Genomic DNA, 7733 nt, shown 5'->3' with positions numbered 1-7733 from the left:
TGTAACCACCAAAATAGGTCTTAGTCCTTAAGTGTGCACACCCCCCAGTGAGTATTTTTAACTCAAAGGAGTAGAATAAGCCTAAGTCGTGCTAGTTAGCTCCGACTAAAATATTAAGACACGTTGTGTCGTACCACCAAAGTGTTCCTCATCTTAGGGGATCCTGCCTAAGATGTCTTACCAACAAGTATGTTTTGCATCAAGAGATTAGTGTTTTATCACAACCAAAATCATTATATATATTGTTCATTAACAAGCTTAATTATACTTATATTTAAACAAGTAGAACGTTATTCTTATATTTAACATTATTTAAACAAGTAGTTAAATAATATGAGTTCATACGCTAACACGAACTCAAAGAAACCAAGTAGTCAAATACATATATTTAACACTATTTAACATTATTAACATTATTCCTACGCTAGCTCAAGGAAACCAAAGTTCCACATTATCACATGCATCCACGGTAATAAACATGAGTTCCGTTTCACCGTTACTCGAACAATAGACAAAAGCGTAGAATATTAACCAGCTATAAAGACTAACTCTTAATCCAAATCACCTACTGTCTTCATGGATACATGAGCATAAATTATCCAACAATTACCATACATGTATAGAAAACACGTTGCCATGTCAACTTATTTTTACAGGATTTAGTAAGAAGGTGAACATAGTAACTTACCTTAGTAAGCTTAGTCTTACGAATCACTGCACAAAACAAACACTAGTAAGTCTCTTCACGCTCTACGTACTCTACATACAAGTGTAAAATAATTGGTATTAATATATGCACGATCCGGGTATAGGCTATACCTATATATAACAAAATTCATATATACTACATATATGTGATCGGTTATATTGATTTCCTACAATAATAGTTAGACTAACCGAGTAAATAAAGATCCTCTTCAATTCCAATCTTGTAGTATTAGTATATTAGAATAGTGTGGTTAATAAATTATACTATCATTAAGTCTAAAAACCAATAAAATTAATTTATTTAAAACTATTTGGTTGAATAAGATAAGAAGAGTCCAAGTTGAATCTTCAAACTCACGTGACCCTTGAAGGGAAGCTAAAGAAAATGGTTTACTTTCCAAAAACTCAAGTAATAAAGAAGTAAGAAATCGAGTAGTTACGAAGGCATAAGGCTATCTTTGAGATGATATGTTACCTTTGTTTATGATCGGTTTTTAGAGGTCGAAGATTGTAGTTGTAGAGGGACGTGAGGGCTATGAGCTGGTGTTTTTCGCGGTGGTTTCCGGTATAGTTTGATGGTGATTCGGTTGTGCCGAACGTAGCTGGAACCCAACTTCGGCAATTAACTCTATTTTCTCTGGTGTTCACACGAGTGTTTGAGGATTTTCCCAAAACTTGAGTTATGAGATATATGCTTTGTATTTATAGGAAGGGGAGTACCCTAGGGTTATCAATTTGAGTAGTTAAAGATTCTAATGAGATAAGGATGAGATTTCACGGTTGAGATTATACGGGTTGACTACGAAATCCTACAATCATGGTAAATTAGTTAGGATATTGTGCTTAGAGGTATATTCCTCCTAGATTTTTGCTCGATACGGGTAGGACGCTACAATTGACGAGGATGATGATATTGTTTACTATATGATTTATTTATTTATTGATTGGTAGAACTATACGTGGATATTAACAAAAGTATAAGTTAGGGCTAAGGCTATAGCTAGAACCAACGTATAATAGGCTAAGACTCATCAGTGCAAAGTTGTTTAGAGTTTACTTTCTAGCTAGTTAGTGTTATAAAAGTACTACTTAGATAGTTAGTGTTATAAAAATATTCCACAAAGTAAAAGCTAAGTTTATAAATTATACTATTATATATTATAAATCTATATTATTATATGACTAAGGATATAAATCTAAGGTTGTATATAGTATTTTCCTTAGTGAAATATGGGATATTACAATCTACCATCCTTAAAAGAAGTTTCGTCCCGAAACTTAAAATTAGAAAAAATATAGGTTATTACAATCTAGCATCCTTAAAAGAAGTTTCGTCCCGAAACTTAAAATTTGAAAAACAAAAAACGACTTTAGTTGCAAAAGCTTAAAATAAAAATTATACCAAATTTTACTATATTTAAAGTAATGGGGATATACTTTCCAACTTAAAAAGGAGTTTGGGGATCACATAATCACATCGCATAGATCACATAACTAACACATAGAAAGAGATACTCTCTTCAATTAAAAGGCTTGTCCTATACTTTTAACTTAACAGTTAATTACCTATTTTAATCCTACACAACTCCAACGCTGAGATATGAAGATCTCTGCGTCAATCCCGAAGAGCGATTAGGCTCTGATACCATTTTGTAACACCCCCAATTTCCATACCTGTTTAAGACTTATAGCGGAAGCATAAAATAATAAATTAAGGGTATTACCGCCACATTTAGGCTACAACCCAAATGTAAGGCTATGTTATCCATCAATAATCCAACCTTTATAAATAAGTAAACATTGTCATAATTAAATAACTTAAACCAACTACCCAAAATATCGTCACAACTGAATTAAATAAAACCCAACTGATTGCCTTTAGGTGATCTACGTTCCTAATAACTTGCTACTAGTTGTTGTGAAACGGTCGCTCATGACGTGCCACGCATACCTGTAAATTGGAAAAGCATATACAGAAGGAAAACCACAAATCAGTGGAAATTGAGTAAGTACTACTTCACCCTGTAAAACATTTTCGAAAACCTTTTTCTTACTTTGGAAAACATTTTATCTTAAAAACGTTTCATGCACAGATAGCACGTAACGAGCACACGCACTCAGTCCATAATTAACAGTTAATTAATTACTTTGAGGTAAGAGAACAAGATAATTCCACCATAAATGTAGTTCAAGACTACCACCCTAATGGGTGTAACCACCAAAATAGGTCTTAGTCCTTAAGTGTGCACACCCCCCAGTGAGTATTTTTAACTCAAAGGAGTAGAATAAGCCTAAGTCGTGCTAGTTAGCTCCGACTAAAATATTAAGACACGTTGTGTCGTACCACCAAAGTGTTCCTCATCTTAGGGGATCCTGCCTAAGATGTCTTACCAACAAGTATGTTTTGCATCAAGAGATTAGTGTTTTATCACAACCAAAATCATTATATATATTGTTCATTAACAAGCTTAATTATACTTATATTTAAACAAGTAGAACGTTATTCTTATATTTAACATTATTTAAACAAGTAGTTAAATAATATGAGTTCATACGCTAACACGAACTCAAAGAAACCAAGTAGTCAAATACATATATTTAACACTATTTAACATTATTAACATTATTCCTACGCTAGCTCAAGGAAACCAAAGTTCCACATTATCACATGCATCCACGGTAATAAACATGAGTTCCGTTTCACCGTTACTCGAACAATAGACAAAAGCGTAGAATATTAACCAGCTATAAAGACTAACTCTTAATCCAAATCACCTACTGTCTTCATGGATACATGAACATAAATTATCCAACAATTACCATACATGTATAGAAAACACGTTGCCATGTCAACTTATTTTTACAGGATTTAGTAAGAAGGTGAACATAGTAACTTACCTTAGTAAGCTTAGTCTTACGAATCACTGCACAAAACAAACACTAGTAAGTCTCTTCACGCTCTACGTACTCTACATACAAGTGTAAAATAATTGGTATTAATATATGCACGATCCGGGTATAGGCTATACCTATATATAACAAAATTCATATATACTACATATATGTGATCGGTTATATTGATTTCCTACAATAATAGTTAGACTAACCGAGTAAATAAAGATCCTCTTCAATTCCAATCTTGTAGTATTAGTATATTAGAATAGTGTGGTTAATAAATTATACTATCATTAAGTCTAAAAACCAATAAAATTAATTTATTTAAAACTATTTGGTTGAATAAGATAAGAAGAGTCCAAGTTGAATCTTCAAACTCACGTGACCCTTGAAGGGAAGCTAAAGAAAATGGTTTACTTTCCAAAAACTCAAGTAATAAAGAAGTAAGAAATCGAGTAGTTACGAAGGCATAAGGCTATCTTTGAGATGATATGTTACCTTTGTTTATGATCGGTTTTTAGAGGTCGAAGATTGTAGTTGTAGAGGGACGTGAGGGCTATGAGCTGGTGTTTTTCGCGGTGGCTTCCGGTATAGTTTGATGGTGATTCGGTTGTGCCGAACGTAGCTGGAACCCAACTTCGGCAATTAACTCTATTTTCTCTGGTGTTCACACGAGTGTTTGAGGATTTTCCCAAAACTTGAGTTATGAGATATATGCTTTGTATTTATAGGAAGGGGAGTACCCTAGGGTTATCAATTTGAGTAGTTAAAGATTCTAATGAGATAAGGATGAGATTTCACGGTTGAGATTATACGGGTTGACTACGAAATCCTACAATCATGGTAAATTAGTTAGGATATTGTGCTTAGAGGTATATTCCTCCTAGATTTTTGCTCGATACGGGTAGGACGCTACAATTGACGAGGATGATGATATTGTTTACTATATGATTTATTTATTTATTGATTGGTAGAACTATACGTGGATATTAACAAAAGTATAAGTTAGGGCTAAGGCTATAGCTAGAACCAACGTATAATAGGCTAAGACTCATCAGTGCAAAGTTGTTTAGAGTTTACTTTCTAGCTAGTTAGTGTTATAAAAGTACTACTTAGATAGTTAGTGTTATAAAAATATTCCACAAAGTAAAAGCTAAGTTTATAAATTATACTATTATATATTATAAATCTATATTATTATATGACTAAGGATATAAATCTAAGGTTGTATATAGTATTTTCCTTAGTGAAATATGGGATATTACACTTTGATTCTTCGATTCTTCGATTTCGATTTCGATTTTAAATCAATCGATTTCGTTTTTCTGAGATTCTAAATCAATTGCTTTCTTTGATTCTAATATCAGTCAATTTATCTGAATTCATGTTCTAAATTAATCCGAAATTTATCCAGTTTCATGTTCTAAATTGATTTCTTTGATTCTAATATCAGTCAATTGATTGTTAGGAGGTTTCAAAATCGAATTTTAATCGACATTCTCAATCGATTTTCGAAATCTGAATTCAACAATTAAAATCGATTTCAATTGATTTCTCAATTCCAAAAAATAAAATCGAGTTCAATTTGGTGGCTTCGAAATATAAATTTAGAACATGTTTGAATAAACTTAGAACATGCTTGATTAAATTTAGAACATGGTTGAACAAATTTAGAACATGGTTGAATAAGTTTAGAACATGCTTGAATAAATTTAGAACATGCTTGAATAAATTTAGAACATGAGCTTAAAAATTTAGAACATGATTGAATAATTTTAGAACACTAGCTTACAAATTTAGAACATGGTTGAACAAACTTAGAACATCGTTGAATAAATTTAGAACATGATTGAATAAATTTAGAACATGCTTGAATAAATTTAGAACATGCTTGAATAAATTTAGAACATGAGCTTACAAATTTAAAACATGGTTGAACAAATTTAGGACATTGTTGAACAAATTTAGAACATCGTTGAATAAATTTAGAACATGCTTGAATAAATTTAGAACATGCTTGAATAAATTTAGAACATGAGCTTACAAATTTAGAACATGGTTGAATAATTTTAGAATATGCTTGAATTAATCTAGAACATGAGGTTAAAAATTTAGAACATGGTTGAATAAAATTAAAACATGCTTGAATAAATTTAGAACATGGCTGAACCAATTTAAAACATGGTTAAATAAGTTTAGAACATGGTTGAATAAATTTAGAACATGCTTGAATAAATTTAGAACATGCTTGAATAAATTTAGAACACGAGCTTACAAGTTTAGAACATGGTTGAATAATTTTAGAACATGCTTGAATTAATCTAGAACATGAGGTTAAAAATTTAGAACATGGTTGAATAAAATTAAAACATGCTTGAATAAATTTAGAACATGGCTGAACCAATTTAGAACATGGTTAAATAAGTTTAGAACATGGTTGAATAAATTTAGAACATAAGTTTGAAAATTTAGAACATCGTTGAATAAATTTAGAACATGTTTGAATAAAATTTAGAACATGCTTGAATAAATTTAGAACATGCTTAAATAAATTTAGAACATGAGCTTACAAATTTAGAACATGCTTGAATAAAATTAAACGTGCTTGAATAAATTTAGAATATGGCTGAACCAATTTAGAATATGGTTAAATAAGTTTAGAACATGGTTGAATAAATTTAGAACATGAGTTTGAAAATTTAGAACATTGTTAAACAAATATAGAACATAGAGAGTGTAAAAGTGTTGAACAAATATAGAACATAGAGAGTGTAAAAGTGTTCTCACCATAAGAAGTGTTCTCACATAAGGAGGTGTTCTCACATAAGGAGGTGTTCTCACCGGATCTCTCCCCTATATATATATATATATATATATATATATATATATATATATATATATATATATATATATATACTTCCTCCATTTTTTTTAATTGCACCATCTGTGATTTCACGCTTGCCAATGCACTATTTTAACCACTAATATCTCTCATTATACATTTTAAAAAATTATAAAAATTTGATAATTTGAAAGTATATTTCGAGACGAATCTAACAAGATCCCACATGAATATATTTTTCCTTACATATAAATCACAAAAAATAAGTATATAAGAATGTGTGAATAGTGCTAAAACCAAGATGGTGCAATTATAAAAAAATGGAGGAAGTATATAGGACCAGGTTCTGGTGAGAACCTCTCTTAAGATGAGAACATCCCCTATAATGAGAACCTTTACTAGCCGTTGATTACAAGAAAATGGACGGCTGAGATCGATTATCGCAAATTAAAACGCGCGGTTTTTTTTCTCCCTTTGATTGAACAATTTTCTCTCTCTTCAACACTCACGTCGATCCCTCTCCTCACTCAATTTCTCTCTCCTCACTCATGCACTCATCTCTCTCCTCAACGAGTTTACTTCAAGATACACTTGAAAAACCGAAAATTATGTCGTAATTCCGCAAAGATTGCAGAGATTTTGAGGTACTTTTACATTCTTCTTTCGATTTTGTTCCTTTTATTGTTTTTTTAGGTTGAATTTCTGCGAATTTTTTGCTCAAATTTCTGCGAATTTTGCTCAACTATTTGCGAATTTTGCTCAAATTACACCACAACATTTTAATCCTACTATTTTGAAGAATTTGCAGCTTGAAAATTGTATTTTCTGGTGCCGGAGCTTTGATACTGAGGTGATTTCTCTCTTCTTCCTTTGTTTCAGAAATTTTGATGTTTTATTTTATATTTTTTGAACTTTTTTGTAAATGTTTGTTGTGAAATTTTTGTGTAATTTTGTAAAATGTCGAAAAATGAGAAAATTCCACAAAAAGGTAATGTAACCTAATTTTTGTTTACTTTTGAAGATATTTTGTTTACTTCTGAGTATATTAAGTGTAATTTTGAAGCAATGTTTGGTTTACTTTTGAATTTGATTGTGAGTTGATATATAGTCAGTTTAATTTGGTTCTGGAATTAGCTGATTTAGAAACTATTTTAGAGAAAATTGGTTGGTGTTGTTCAGTTGAGGTCAGTTGGTGGGAGTTGTTCTGTTATAATTTTATTGTACTTAGTGATTTATCAAACTCAAAAGTAAAGCAAAAACTGTAAAAAGTAAATAAAAATGATCCAAA

Source organism: Spinacia oleracea, chromosome 4, assembly GCF_020520425.1.
Source record: "Spinacia oleracea cultivar Varoflay chromosome 4, BTI_SOV_V1, whole genome shotgun sequence".
Lineage (NCBI taxonomy): Eukaryota > Viridiplantae > Streptophyta > Magnoliopsida > Caryophyllales > Amaranthaceae > Spinacia > Spinacia oleracea.
The sequence above is the reverse complement of the archived record's forward strand: the minus strand, read 5'-3'. Positions refer to the sequence as shown.